The sequence below is a fragment of the Elaeis guineensis genome, chromosome 7 (genome assembly GCF_000442705.2).
Source record: "Elaeis guineensis isolate ETL-2024a chromosome 7, EG11, whole genome shotgun sequence".
NCBI classification, from domain to species: domain Eukaryota; kingdom Viridiplantae; phylum Streptophyta; class Magnoliopsida; order Arecales; family Arecaceae; genus Elaeis; species Elaeis guineensis.
In genome coordinates this window covers 88,491,608-88,508,533 of record NC_025999.2, presented here as the reverse complement: position 1 = coordinate 88,508,533, position 16,926 = coordinate 88,491,608, and the positions used below count along the sequence as shown (strand labels likewise).

The 16,926-nt window shown below is 38.0% G+C and overlaps 1 pseudogene; it reads left to right on the top strand.

The window, feature by feature from the left end:
- The first annotated feature begins 3,894 nt into the window (after positions 1-3,894).
- On the top strand, positions 3,895-4,488 carry LOC140859354 (uncharacterized; annotated as a pseudogene).
- The last annotated feature ends 12,438 nt before the right edge of the window (positions 4,489-16,926 follow it).

Here is a 16,926-nt window from a genome sequence, read left to right as displayed (position 1 = left end):
TTTAGTTGTTAAAAGTTTATGACACAGTACACAATATTTAATTAACATGCACGAGACTTGGGTCTCGGTCTTGCGCACTCGGGTCTTTAGTCCCAGTTGGCACCGAAGGCATCCAGCCCTACGCACTCAGGCCGATGAAAAATGTCAGGCAATATTAATTATGAATTAATTTTAAAAAAAATTACATTGCATAGAATCATAGATCCGTCTTTTGATTAATATACATATTCTATTATATCCGTATATTTATTTATTTTTATACGGATAAAAGAATTATGTACATTGGTCAATTGATTGTTCAGTATGGACAGTTTGAAAAATGCGAGTAATTCTATAGGTCATTACAATAATCAAATGGTATGCTGAGGGTTCGGAAAAAAATTCGGACGGTATTTTTCTTTTGTTCTCCCTATACGGGAGAACTAAGAGAAAATACTGCTGAAATTTTTTTCGGCTCTTGTTGTATATCATTTGATTACTGTAACCTATAGAATTAATGCATTTTCTGAATGAAATAGGACCTTCTTTACCTATTAGTTGATGATAGCAAGCATTTACTATGTAAACCTTATTATATCTAGATGTATTTTTGAGTCTTCAAGTTATATAATGAACTACAATAGCTATTATTTTTTTAGATTTTATGAAATAACTGATATTTTTTACTCATTGCATTAATATAGATTGTATAATTTTTCTTATTTTTAGATAAGTTGCAAGTTTGGTCATTTTTATCCTACAATGGACATAAGTTGGATAAATAAACCAAGGAATAGTAAAGAATATTTAGATGGAGTTTATGACTTCATTAAATTTGGTATGGAGAAAAGTAGTTTGAATGAAAAGATTTTATGTCCATGTTGGAAATGTGTAAATAGTTCTTCTTTAGATCCATAAATTGTTGAAGAACATTTGGTATGGAATGATTTTTTAAGAGGTTATACCGACTGAATTTTTCATGGGAAATCTATGTTGCCATCATCATATAACCAACCCCTGACTCATTTTGGATCCACTAGCCTACAAGACAATTCTGCAAGAGATGATGATATAAGGGGCTTGATCACAGATGCTTTTGGACTTGGTGTTCAAAATTTAGGAGAATCCAGTAGTATACAAGAAACAGTTAGGATGTTTGATGATGTACGCATACGGAATGTATGCATGTTGAGGAGCCTATACATACATCTAATGATGAGACAGCTCGTTATCACATCTTAATGAAAGATGCAGATGAAGAATTATATTCGGGTTGTATGAAATTTTTTAAGATTTCTTTTCTTGTACATTTATTTCATTTAAAATATTTGAATGGATGGTCTGAAAAAAATTTATCATGCTGCTCAAGTTATTAAAGGATGAATTTTCAGAAAGCACTCGTTTACCACCATCGTATTATGAAGCCAAGAAAGTAGTAAAGGAATTGGATCTTGGATACGAAAAGATTCATAGTTGTTCGAAAGATTGTATGTTATATTGGGGTGAAAATGCTAATCAAGAGTCATGCAATGTATGTGGATCTTCAAGATGGATAACACAAAAAGAAGATCGAGATGATGTACTGAATGAATTGGATGCAACGCGGAGTAAAAAGAAACCGGCAAAGGTATTACGTTACTTTCCTCTTATACCTAGATTGAAAAGGATTTATACATCATCAAAAATAGCTTCATCAATGAGATGGCATAATGAAGGACATACAAAGGATGGAATGTTGAGACATCCAGCAGATAGTCTTCAATGGAAAGCATTTGATGATAGGCATCCTGATTTTGCCTCTGATGTTCGCAGTGTTAAGTTTGGCTTAGCTTCTGATGACTTCAATCCATTTCGGACCCTGAGTTCTATCTACAACACTTGGCCAGTTGTTTTAATACCTTACAATTTGCCACCGTGGATGTGCATGAAACAATCACCACTTATCTTGTCAATGGTTATTCCAGGAGATAAAGGTCCAGACAATAATATTGATATTTTCCTACAGCCTTTAATAGAGGAATTGAAACAGTTGTGGGAGGGTATTGATGCATTTGATGCTTCCAATGGTCAAACATTTAACTACGGGCAGCTTTATTATGGACTATTAATGATTTTTCAGTATATACCAATTTATCTGACTGGAGTACAAAGGGACGGGTCGCATGTCTTTATTGTGAAGATTCAACACATTCAATTTAGTTAAAACATGGAGGTAAATTTTGTTACATGGGACATCGTCGATGGTTGGAAGCAAATCATCCGTTTCAATTTCAGAAAGATTTGTTTGATGGTACTATAGAATTGGGATGTGCCCCTATTCCACCTTCTGGAACTGATGTTTATAGACAAATGGATGAAATCAATTACAGCTATAGTAAGCACTCAAAGTACTCTAAAAAAAGAGGAAGGGATGATGTTGAAAGCTCAATGCATGAAGGGTTACCAGAGGAAGTCAGTATCAGTACTATAGATGCAGAGGTGTTTCAAGATCCAGACAATTATTTCGAGGATGAAAATGAAGAAGACACACATATAGCATCTACACAGCAGCCCAGTAAATATTTATGGAAAAAATGAAGTATCTTTTTAGACTTACCTTATTGGAAACATAATCTTATTCGACACAATCTTGATGTCATGCATATAAAGAAGAATGTTTGTGATAATTTACTTGGAATATTTTTAAACCTTGATGGAAAGAGCAAAGATAACATGAAGGCGCATCTTGATTTAAAAGAAATGGGTATCCGACAGGAGCTTCATCCTAAAATGCTTGCTAATGATAAAATTTATGTGCCTCCTGCATGTTACACAATGTCTGCTCGAGAAAAAGATAATTTTTTTGGAGTTTTAAAAAGTATCAAGGTACCTGATGGATATGCATCAAATATTCCATGATGTGTGCATCTAAAGGATCGAAAATTTTTAAATCTTAAAAGTCATGATGGTCACATATTGATGCAAGATATTTTTTCAATAGCTTAAGATCGTTATTGCCGAAACAAGTTGTTGCAATTGTACTTCGATTATCGTCATTCTTTAAGGCATTATGTTCAAAAGTTATTGATCCTCAAAATTTGATCAGTTAGAATCCGATATTTCAATTACACTTTGCCAGATAGAAAAAAATTTTCCTTCTGGATTTTTCACTATTATGGTACATCTGCTCATTCACCTAGCTTCAGAAGTTAAAGTTGGTGGACCGGTATATTATAGATGGATGTATCCTATTGAGAGGTATTATTGCAAATCTTAAATCTTTTGATAATTTTATTAGAAACAACAGCATACTGATATTTTAATAAATATTTAATTCTTGAAGGTATCTTGTGCGTCTTAAAAATTATGTACGAAATAGAGCCTATCCCGAGGGCTCGATTGCTGAAAGATATATTGCGGATCAATGTTTGATATTTTGTTCAAGATATCTTCAAGGTGTAGAGACTATTTTTAGTCAACCTCAACGGTATAATAACTTTATGGAGAATGCAGAACTGTATAAGTTCTTAACTGCTGAAAAATTCTTGGAAAGAGCTGAAAGTATTGTACTTGATCAAAAATTCTTAGCACAAGCACATCGTTATGTGTTACTTCATAGTGACATAATATCTTACCATCGCAGGTTAGTATATTTAAGGCATGACATCAAAATTTAAATTTTATATTAGATATAATATTCTAAATGATATATTTATATTTTATGCAGTAAATTTTTAATTTATCAGAGATGAGCCAATCATAGTATTCGTCCTAATGCAAGGATTAAACAGCGATGGTTGGTCGAGTTATTCCTTATGTGGCTTTCGAATCAGGTGCGATTTATATTTAATTATGGGATACATTAATTTTTGATACATATTTAATATCAGATAACTCAACAGTACTTCGTCATATCATTTTTTTTAGGTATCAAAGATGATGGAGATAAATAATTCAGATGAACTAATAGCTCTTGCTCGAGGACCTAACAAGATTGTGAATAGATATAACGATTTCATAATTGATGGCTTTAAATTTTATACTAGAAAATGAGAAAAATTTAAAAAAATACAGAATACCGATGTTATGGTGGAAACGGATGAAAAATCCTATTATGGTATACTTAAAGATATCTATGAGTTGAATTATTATAGAAAATTTAAAGTAGTATTGTTTAGATGTGATTGGATAGACATAAACTCACCAAGAGATTTGAAACAAGATGCAAATGGATTTACACTTGTAAATTTTTCAAGGTTGATACACACTGGTGTGTTATTGAAAGATGACCCATTCATTTTTTCATCTCAAGCTCGTCAAGTATTTTATGTACAAGATGCAAAAGATAAAGATTGGTTTACTGTCATCAAAATAAAACCTAGAGACTTATATGATATGAAAAACCAAGTGGAGGATGATGACGATGACACTTATATACAATGTATGCCCTACAATTTTGTGCCAGCTGATGATTTAAATGCTACGACGATGTTGGTTAGGATAGAATTTGAAGGAAACACTACTGCTTGATTGTTACTGATAATAATTATTTATGATGTATATAATTTACATTAATTATTGTGTTATTTTACTTCATATATTAACTGATTCTATCTTTTATTTATATAAATGCTAGGTGACATCATGCATTGCAGGGACGATATGCTGGTGTGCAGTTTCAGTTTTCACAGACAGAGGCCGGTACGTCTTCTTCAGCACAGCAGCCTGAGGCCAGTTCAGCTGCACAGCATTCCGAGCCCTGTCCTTCTTCATCATCAGCACAGTACAATCCTCCTGTTCATCAGCCAGATGATGAGATACACGTGCAGGGTATATATTGTCTTTCATGTAATTTTATTTTTATTTTATTTTATATAAATTTATGATATAGTTACTTTTATGTATTTTTTGCAGATGGATCTGGGACAGTACGCCCCAGACGCGGATCCACAGTAGTACGAGATATATGGCTGATGCATGAGGATGAGAGAATTGTTGTGAAGTACAATCAGCTAGGTCAGCCAATTAAGAAAGCTGCCTGCTTATTGACTTTATTTTTGGAGACTGTTGCTCGGAGGTCTCAGCTATGTCCGTTGGGCTATGCAAAATGGAATGACATGCTTCCAACATACAAAGTTGAGCTCCTCCGAGTTATAGAGGTAATGAATTGATGTTCATACTGTATATTAATTGTTAATCACTTATATAATTTATTTCATTTAACTTTTTTTTTTATAGAGCAAGTTTGTTCTCCCTCCATCTACTCATGATTTTGTAATGAAGTCTCTCAACCGCAAATGAAAAGAATATAGAGCACAATTGAAGAGGGACTATATGAGACAGGGTATGACAGAGGAGGAGGTTGCTAGGAATTGTCCTCCTGATGTATCCCCTCATCAGTGGATGGAGTTGGTTTATTATTGGTTCTCTGAGAGGGCACAGATATATTATCTGCTCATTATCTTTTCTTTTAAATATTTTATAAAAATATTGATTTATATTGTATATTATATATTATACATATAACAAGTTCTTTACTTTATTTTACAGACTTATTCTGCTATTGGTAGAGCTGCACGAGCAGCTCAGTCTGTTCCTCATACATCGGGGTCGAAGAGTTATGCACGACTCCGACAGAAGTTTGTATGTTCCTTAAACTTTCATAATTAACTTTTAATTTTTATGTTAAAATATTTATATAACTAATATCATTATATATCGTGGACCATGTCTGTATCATGATACTCATATATTTTTTTAAATTATTATAACTGTTTGCTTAAAATTGAAATTATTTGTGTAGGTGGATGAGCATGGGAGGGAACCCGGTAAAGTAGAGTTTTACCGGATGACTCATACTCATCAGGATGGTACTTTTGTTCGAGATGAGTCGAGAGATTTATATGTACGGTATTATTAATATTCTATTTTTTACATTGATTTTAATTTAATTTTGTTAGCTATTAATGTATAACTCTTATTTTCAAAATAAATACAGGAGAGGACTACATCTCTCATTGCGGAGCGTGACGATGAGTCCGCAGCATCTACGCAGCAGAGCCGTACCAAGACCGAGGTGTTCACAGAGTTGATGGGACCAGAGCGCTACGGCCGAGTGAGGGGTTATGGAGTAGGAGTCACCCCCACTCAGTTATCTGAGGTTTGTAGATATACGCAGCATGCTGCAGTAGATGCTCAGGATTCACGCTCCGCAGACTCGAGACGGAGATACAGGAGATTAGACAGAGTCGTGCCGCTGAGATGGAGGAGATGCGATAGAACCGTACCAGATGCAGGCCATGAGGGGACAGATTGATCGGCTTACATCTTTATTAGAGATGTATGGCCTATCTCAGGTAAACACATATTATTAAATATATATTTTTATATTAATTTAATGATCTATATATTTTTATTTATAGATATGCAAATCAAGCTTTTCATATATTTCTTGTAGGCTCCTGGCACATCAAGCACCCGTCGAGACGGTGGTACGTTACGTGGAGACAGCGACGATCATCTGCCTGTAGATTGACATCATTTTATTTTTATTGTAGTCTTATATTTATTTATATTACTCTTGATTGTAATGGACGATTAGTACTTTATTTTTATTTATATAAAACAATATCTTTTGGTTTGGTTAAATTTGCTATTGAAGTTTGCTTTTGGTGTGAATGGTGGTGATTGTACAGGTTTATATTTGAATAATTGATATAATTTTATACAGGAATGTATGTATTCTTTTTTTTGTATATAAAATCTGTATATTTTTTTTCTGTTAAAAAAAGTAACGATACTTATAAGCGTCGTTAATAGAGTGTTTAACGATGCTTATAAGCGTCGCTAGTGACTTTAACTGCCGACGCTTCGAAAAGCGTCTTCGAAAAGGATGGAAGACACATTGTCATTAACGACGCTAAAAAGCGCTGCTAAATTTTAATTTTACAATGCTTTAAAGTATCGTTAGAAAATATTGCGACGTTTTTAAAAAACGTCGACGCTTTTCGTCTCCACTCTTACATAGGCGACGCTTTCATGATGCTTTTTAAAGCATCGTAAAGCTTATTTCCGACGTTTATTAGCGTCGTAAAATATCTTTTATAACGTCGCTTTTTACCATTTTCACTGTAGTGTATGAAACCTCAGTAGTGAAAAGGGCATGCATAATCTACCAACAATCATATAAAAATGGATAGACTCTAGCATCAGCAGAAGATATTTCTGTCTATTTTTTACATATTATACAAAAATGAAACATCTTTAATCACCACCCTTCGTGTGAGTGTGTGTGTGTGCGTGTGTCTGTGTGTGTGTGTGTATTGACTGCTTGGGCTAAGCCAACTTCTGTCCCAACATCAGAAAATAATAATTTTAGTGTCATCTGCTTGGGAGCAACAATTATCTTTCTTAATTTTGTTTGGTGCACTTATAAGCACTTGAGTGCTAATATGTGCAAGCAGAAAAAAAATTTGTATTTTGACAAACAACAATTACCATGGTAAATCACAAATTTGATTTGGCCCAGAATTTTTTAGCCCAACCTTAACATCTTCTAGTTGGTACTTGACTCAGCCTGTCTAAAACGTGGGTTGGATTAAGATGTGTGGACTGGACCAGCCCAATGCTAATCGTTTTCATATTTGAGTCTGGTTGGATTGGAGATTTGCAGACCCTGAATTCAATTCATTTCTGAGTCGGGTCCAAAATTGCATCCAAGCATCATCTATCTCATTGGTTCTTCGATTTTTTTTTTCCCCATTTTATTTACATCAAACTAGGTCAAGGATAATCCAAATCCCAACTTTATGATATCTGATCATATTTTTTGTATAGTCATATAATAAGCATAATATGCAAGAAAATAACAATTTAACAACATATAGACAATATAAAGAACACTGACAATATTTGATTAACAAGCACAAATAAACTATAATGATTAACCAAAACAGAAATAAAAGTAAATATTAAATGCAAATTCCTTTCTCAATTCAAGAAGCATTATAAAGGATGTTTAGGGTTCAAATCAAATATCTTGTGATCCTTGTCCTAATCATATTTAAAGTGTAGCTTAATTTAAATAGTTATAATACTAATGGGACTGTATATTTGTAGGTAAGCGGGTCGATCTAATCTCCTTGCAGCCATACATCTAACTTGCTGACGTGGATTTCCATACACCACACTTGTAGATCCATTGAATCCGACCAAACTCTAATTCAACGACAAAATGCTAGAGGGCATCTTTTTTTTTTTTTTTTCATTTCATTATTTAAGTCCCTCCGGATAAGAACAAAAGTTACGGAACTAACGAGCTTCCATGAGCTCAAAGGCCTCCTTAGCCACCAACTTCGATCAAATCAAGGTAAATATATATAAGACCAATTAACTTTTGGGGTTTGGGTTGTATCATCTGCACAAAAGAATGGTTGATCTTTTTCCGTGACATTAACCACTGGATCATATTTTGCATAACTCTCAAAACATTCTAAACTTTTCCATCTATTAATCTGCACAATCTCAAAGCAACTATTGCATAAACAAATGGAGGATTCATGCGGAGGAAGGTGTATCTTCTTCTTCTTGATGCAAACATGCAACCCTTTCCCTTAGAGGTTTTGGCACCGTAACCACAGCCAAGTTTGGATAAGCCACACACTTTTCTACTTCAAATCCAGGCAACAGTTCGAGTGGGATCGACATGGCATAGTAAATGTCGCTTTTGGGGGTTCAAAACCAGGACCGGTAGACAGACCGAGCTCATGGTTTTTTCTCACAAGTTGGCAGAAACCGGGTGCAGCCAAGGGAGCAAAATGGCAGCAAAGTGGGTACCCCTGTGCAAGAAATCATTCACCGGCGGCTAGAGTTCTTGGCAAGTGGACAACTCTATGGTCCAAGAATGGTACCGAGCATTTTGCTGCCCGGGAACGTAGTGTCGACACGTCCATCTTCGGGCAAGGAGAAGCTGACCCGATCTTGGAGGAGAATCTTGAATTACTTGAAACAATACATGCAAATAGCCTGCGCATGGTGTTCGAAACCCCCGATTTTTTTTTTTTTTTTTTGAGATAAATAAAGAGGAAATAAGGTACTTCCCCCTAGAGATATAAGTGTAAATTCGAAATCCACGAATTTTGATGCACAGATGAATTAGAATGCGTGGATGTTTTGGTGTATTTTTTTTTTTGACCTACTTGCGCGCCTTCGTGGAAAGTAAGGGACATGCAACCGTCAGATAAGGGTGAAGGGAAACGAAAATATCCACCGGGTGTACATCATCAGTCAACCAACTTTACACTCAAAACATATATTGGTTGAGTCCACTTGGAAGAGATGTGCATGTGGTATAAGACTTTCTTCCAGGATAACTAAGGGTGGTAATTGGGTATCGGATACATATCCGATCAATATAGATCGAATCAGAAAATCATCAATCCAAATCTGATCTATTTATTAAATAGATTAAAAATTCAAACATCAATTTTATTTATTTATTTAACAGATAATCCAATCCAATTTATTTAATCTATTTATTAAATAGATCAAATTAGCTTAAATAAATTAAACAGATCAAATAGGTTAAACCGATCGGATTAAATGGATTAAAAACAGAATAAGAAGGTTTTAAACAGATTAAACAGATTATTTGACTCAATTCAATCTGAATATTAAATAGATTAAACATGTTGGATATCTGAAATCTAAATCCGACCTAAATATTAAACGGGTTAAACAGATTGATATATTTATGATCCAAATCCATTTAACCTAAATCCAAACATATTTATGATAAGTCGAACATGAGTTGGATTGGTGGGTGGGATTATATTTTGCCAATCCTAGGGATAACTGGACTTTCATCATTGGGGGTATTTTTAGATGCTTGGTTATCCTATCCATATTCCATATTCCAACTCCTCCAAACACAACTTTAATTATTCATCAGGGTAGGGGCTCCAAACACAACTTTAATTATTCATCAGGGTAGGGGTTACACAACCACAGTCTAGACAAGGGATTTGGAACCATCTCTTTTGAAGTAATCAAGTTTCGTATGGTCCATCAGGAGCTTTAGCTGCGGGTTTGATTCTTGCTAAAGTAGATTTTCCCTTTGGGATCGCATCCTCTATTTGTCAATAAGATTCATATGATTGAAGATTTTACTTACAACCATGTCAGTGTCAGAGTTGTGCTCTTCTAGATCCAAAAATGTTATATAATGACTTCCAAGGTTCTCACTACTATGAATAACCATTTGCAATTAGCAAATGGTTATTTCATTGGTTTTTGGTGAATTGTCAAGACATTGTTAACATATACAATTATGGAAATTAAACCACTCTGAATCATGCTTTCCTGATTATTTAAAATATATCTTCTAATGGTGTCCTTTTGTTCACTTAGATTTTTCACATGGTGATTTTAGTTGATCTCTCTTGAGGCATTTTGCAAGAGACCAATAATGTTTTCATGAAGTGCGAGCTAAGCGCGCGCTAGCTCCTCCCACTCTCTCTCTCTCTCTCTCTCTCTCTTGTTGTTTTATGAATAGTTCTGTTGTGGGCAGGCTGTGGGGGGACCTCCTTAATAGTCCCACATCGGGCAACTCTGGTGTGTGCATGTGCTTAAGAGGGATACGAGCACATCTTCCCTCACGAGGCGCCTTTTGCGGGAGTGAACCCCAAGGCAAGGGACAAAACCGTGAGGCCGTCTGCGTGACGCCGGGCGGGACAACCCCCGGTGGGGACCACTGGGCACGCTCCCGGTCTGGACCCAGCCAAAGCGGGCAATACTTCGTGGGGCGGAGCGTGCGGTCTCCGACGACCTGCTTGACACGTGCGCACAACAGTGGCGCGCCAGGTAGGGGTAACCCGCCCCCTGTCGCTCAACACCTGCACCCTCCAGAGTGGGGGGCATCTGTTGTGGGCAGGCTGTGGGGGGACCTCCCTTAATAGTCCCACATCGGGCAACTCTGGTGTGTACATGTGCTTAAGAGGGATACGAGCACACCTTCCCTTACGAGGCGCCTTTTGCGGGGGTGAACCCCAAGGCAAGGGACAAAACCGTGAGGCCATCTGCGTGACGCCGGGCGGGACAACCCCCGGTGGGGACCACTGGGTACGCTCCCGGTCTGGATCCAGTCAAAGCGGGCAATACTTCGTGGGGCGGAGCGTGCAGTCTCCGACGACCTGCTTGACACGTGCGCACAACAAGTTCAAGTTGCAAGCAACGGGCTAATAATGTGTAGCCTTCTCTTAAAATTACCTTAGGTTAACACTCCTAAAGTCAGATACACTTGAAATTAATTATCAAGATCTGCTTCTTCTTTTCCTTTGTCTTTCTTCTTTTTTTTTTTTTTTTTTCCTGATCAAAACATACGCTTTTGCATACTATTCCCCTCTTTACTGCCCGCACTACAATGTCATTAATTATAGCTTACATAGCACCATTTCAGTAACAAATAGTTCCTTCTTTTATTTCCCATCCAGTTCTCACTCCCTCAAAATTCTTAAAATTCCCTTTATGGAGCGTCCCGCATGACATACGACTTGACCTATTTTGGCATCTATCGACTTTACCATCCATAGATCATGCCTCGTCCAGCGAATCTAATGCTTCCAAGTCACTTTTCCCAGCGAGTGTACCAAAAATCTCACTTTTCTCAAAGACCTCTAGGTAAAAAAAGGTTGGCCGCAGTGTTGAACCCAAATGCTGACGTTGGATTCGTTTGATGCACTACTGGGTTCCGATGTGCCCACGTATTACTCTACTACATTATTTTTTTTTTGGGGGGGGGGGGGGGGGGGGGGGTGGTAATTGACCAACTTATGTGGTAGTTCATTAGGGGCATGATTAAAACAGTTTCACTGCGGTTCAGCAACTTACTTTATGTACGCAGGGAACCTTGGCTGCTTCCCATTCATGAACTCGCTGTTTGTACTGGGAAAAAAATAAGCTAGAAAACGTTGTCAGCCGCCCGGTACCATCATTGCCAAAAAGAATGCCTTAGATGATAAATATGTGAGATATAGCAAGATCGTACTACTGCCCCAGGACCACAGATGTCCTGCATTTTCTCGAGGTGCATGCGACTTTGCTTACATAGATTATTATGGAATCGGCCGAACTTCCGATGGTTGCATATAAATGGGATGCAGGTTTAACTTTTACGTTGTAGAAGTTAAGGGGAGAGAGGAGACGAGAGGCACAAGAAACACAAGTGAGGATGACCATTTTTTTTTTTTTTTTTGATAAGTTTATTCAACTTTGGTCAAAGAGACTGGCAATGAATTGGACTACATTTTTAGCACTCGTCCATAAATATGATGCAGGCTTAACATGTACAAAGTGTGAAAGGGAAGAGAGAAGAAGTACAAGAATTAAAAATAGAGAAAAAGTGAACCAAATTGTTTACAGAATACTTAATTATAATTGTATAAAATAAATTTATTATATATGTTCAGACTACAGGAGATTAGTGAAAATTTTGAGCAGTTTAGATTTTTTTTCATTAATTGTAATATTTGCTTCTGTAAATTAATTTCTGAACAATAGAAATTGAGGTTGCATTGTTTTCCTCCTATCCCAGTTCTCCAAAGGGAAAAAAAAATCCATCAATTATATGTCAGGATTTGGATGCTCTTTCTAAATAACAATTTTATCATATGATTTGAAGTTAGTTTAAGTTTTAGCTATTGGCGTTCAAAATTATGTCCTTTTTTAAGGAAAAATGCCATTCATTTATCAGATGTACCAATAAATGCTATTTAAGCTTGTTTCAACTTCTTCATGGAGTTTGTAGATAGGATGAATATGTCAGAAAGGCATTTAAAGAGGGATCAAAGCATTGCTACTAGCTTCCTCTTTCATGTTCTCGGTAGTTCAATTCGGATTTTTTTTTATTCAATTTGATGTAATCTGTATCTAATTTTTTTAAAAAAACAATTGAGCTAGCTAGTACTTTTAATTTTTAATAGAAGAAATCTATACTAATATGTGAACAAAGAAACTACTTTGACTTAATCCTAAAGAATCAAAATTAACGAACATTTAGGGTGGCTGACACATTAGCTTAGTTGATTGACACCTCTCTCTCTCTCCCCCTCTCCCCCTTCTCCCACCCCCTCCCCCGCGCGTCCCCCCCCCCCCCCCCCCCACCAATGTTTAGCGTAGTTTTTGGGTGCAGAAGTTTTTGGACCCTTACTCTGGTTCTTGAGTGTTATTTATGCAATTTTATGTTGGTTAGAATTTGCTCCTCTTGCATAATATTAAGTGCCCCAGAACTTTTAGATCCAGAGGCAATCACTTGTTTGGTTTCTTGGCCGGCTTCGTTTCTCTCCTCCTGTTCACACTAGATGTGCAACCGTATGATACGATGAGCCTGCACTTGCCAAAAAGAACAAACATAAAACATACCTCCAACTTAAAAATTAAAAAGAATGAGAAAAAAGTACAAGCTTTCACTTATCATTCGACTTCGGAGTAATGGCCACATCAAGTCGGCTCTATATTTCACCACTTGCCTGAGCTAGTTTGCACACGTATGGCCAATTACTTAACCTGTTTAAGAAGTGATTGCAGTCTGCCTCGGCCAACTTGTAATTAAGTTCTAAGTGATTAACGCCTTCCAGTTTGTCATTGAGATCTTGGTCACCGAATTGTAATATCTGGAATGCTGACATTGCTTTGAAGCGCAAGTGTTGTTTAAAAATGCGAGCTATGTGACGTGAGCAATGTCCCCGGGCAATGATGTTGCACGATGTCTCAACCAGAAATGGAGGAGGCAGCAAACTAAACATGCAGTTCGTTACCTTAAAATTCTACATGACAATGCTTACCCAAAAAAAAAAATCCTACATGACAAGCAATCATTTTCAAAGATAGATATACTTTATGTTTCTATATACAACTGGTGATTCTTGGGATCTATGTTGAAATATATAATAAAAGGCTCTTGCAAGATTTAATAGAAGACCTAGTCACTCATTGGAAAGCCTTCAAGTCTGTTGGGGTAGATCCTCGTCGCTTAGCTGATCTCATCGGGAGGCCGACTTCATCAAAAGATCAAGATCATCAAAAAGCCAACTCCATCATAAAGCTGACCTCCATATCACCTGGACACATGGCATGAGCCCATGATCGATCTGTCCCAAAATTGCTAGTAAGCGGAACGCTCATCTTAGTTTGCTTCTGATCCCCTTAACCTTACTCCAGTTAGCAGCCAACCTAAATCAACGACTGGATGGCACCACTCGACAGGCTTACTCAACCGACTTTCGGATCCCCTTCCTCCGACCCACATCGGGCCCAGTCTCGACTCCAAGTTTTCATCCTCCCGCCAACCACGATCACCACTTGTGAGTTGGGATCCCAAGGCATGGACATCGATCAAGTAGGTGAACCTCAAGTGTGACCGCCATACTCTCCTGTCGGATCATATCAAGTCACATCATCCTTGAGAAACCCACATCGCTCTCAGGGCCCTGTCAGATAACTCTTGCTTTTAACTACACACGGCCCCCCACGTGCTATGAAATGACAATACTCAAAAAAATTAAAAGGCCAGATACAGCGCCGCTCAGAGACATAATTAAGGGCAAAATGATCTTTTATGGCCCTCCTCTTCTCCTCAAAGCTCTCACCTCACCTATATAAAGAGGTAAATAGGGACTCTCCAGGTACGCCTCCTTTCCTTCTCAAAAATACTCATTCTTTCCCACCTACTACGAAAATCTGACTTGAGCGTCGAAGGAGCCCACTGGAGCTATCTCCGACAGAAATTTTTCTTACAGATCTGACCACTACCGACGCACTGGACGTCATCCCACTCCAGCACCTCCAGCCCAAGACAGATTCCAGCCACAACAGTTTGGCGCGTTAGGTAGGAGGGCCTTGTCCACTTTTGGAAAAGAGCACACAATCTATTATCATGCTACTACGAAGAGCATCCTTGGGGCATTCTAATCCAAGAAACGCTCACCGGCAGCAGGTTTGGTCAAAGATTATACTCCGTGTTAGCTACTAGAGGCATTCCCACAACCTCCTTTGTCGATTCTCAGAAGAAATAAAGTTGGAAGGCCAAGCACGGCTCTCGAGGATGTTCAATAGAAGGTAGAAAATCTCTGACAGAACAAGACGGGATAGTATGGCTAGAGCGGATAGGGATGGCCTCTCTCTGACACTCTATTCATGGCTTCTTCCGTTGATGACGGCATTGAGTGGCTGACCCCTAGTTGGCTAATCCTTCATCAGGCATTTTTTCAGCCTCACGGCCAACTCATGATTGGCCAACTACTGCTTTCTAAGTACTACAATCTAAAATCAATAGCCGGCCCAGTGACAACTTGCGCATGATAGTCCTGCCCGCGATGGTCTGATGCATCACCGACTCCATCCGCTCCGATGCCAGACAGAAGCTCGCACCAACAAGGGGCATGTAATCTGGGTCAGAAGAGGAAACAAGCTTCAAAAGATCCGCATAAAACTTTTAAGGTAAGAGACTCTCATGATCCATTCGTTATTTTGTGTCCTTCTTACAGGACAACAGGTTCTTAAGCACTTAAGCTGAGGCAAGGCCATAATGATCAAATTGAGATCACCCTTCGGTGAGCGGCCAAGCTTCTACTGCGCATGAAAGACCCTGAAGACTTCAGATCGAGGCCAACAATGAGACTGCAATGAAGATCAAACTGAGGTCGCAGACTCTCCAAAGTTGATCTCCAAAGTTCAACTTCTCAAAGCCAAACTTCTAAAGGCTAAAGTGAAACAAACTAGCTAAAACGAGGTAATACAACTCTAATATTTTTTACTTTAAAGTTTAGCTTAGCTTAAGAGTTGGAAGGCCCAGTTAGAGCCAGTCTGATGAATTCCCTCATCCTGTTTGTACAGGCCAGCGATGAAAACCTCGATCTTCAGTGAGGGGTCGAAGATCTCGACGACTAAAAAGTGAGGGATAACTGATCCAGACTCCTAAAGGTCGAACTCTGCTTTACAGTGAGTCAACACCCATGAAAACCTTAATTATCCAGGATGTGAAGACTCTGCTCTTCAGCGGAGGCCCGAAGACCTCACTCTTCAGTGAGGAGCAAAAACCCTCGGTCAAAATCGAAGTCACCTCAATCAGATCCGAGGTGCAACGACAAAAATCCTTGGGCAGAATCGAGGTCACCTTGACTGGATCCAAGGTGCAATGGCAAAAATCTTCAACCAAGTTCGAGGTTACCTCGATCAGATCTGATGTGCAACTACAAAAATTCTTGGCAAGAATTGAGGTCACCTCGATAAGATCCGAGGTGCAACAGCAAAAATCTTCGATCAGGTCTGAGGTCACCTCGACCAGATTCGAGGTGCAACGATAAAAACCTTCAGTAAGAATTGAGGTCACCTCGACCAGATCCGAGGTGTAACGGCAAAAGCTTTCGACTAGACCTAAAGTCACCTCGACCAGATCCGAGGTGCAACAGTAAAAACCCTCAGCAAGATCCAAGGTCATCTCAATGAGATCCAAGGTGTAACAACAAAAATCCTAAATCAGATCTGAGGTGCAGCAGCAAAACCCTCGGCAAAAATCGAGGTCACCTCGACAAGATCCGAGATGCGGCAACAATAAAGCCGATGATAAAATTCGAAGAAGAAATCCGACAAAGTAGACAAAGCCAAGGATAAACTTTGAGAACAAAATTCAACATGACTGATGAAGCTAAGAAGAAAATTCAAGAAAGTCTAATTTGATCAGAAGATCGAGCGAGTCAACTTTATCGGAAAGCCTCTCCAAACAATGAATTGATCATGATCTATGATTCGAAAAGCTCCTCCAAGCAACAGATCGATCAAGATCTATGATTCAGAGAGCTCCTCCAAACAACGAATTGACCACGATCTACGATTTGGAAAGCTCCTTCAAGCGATAAATCGACCATGATCTACAATTCGGAAAGCTTCTTCAAACAATGAATTGACTATGATCTA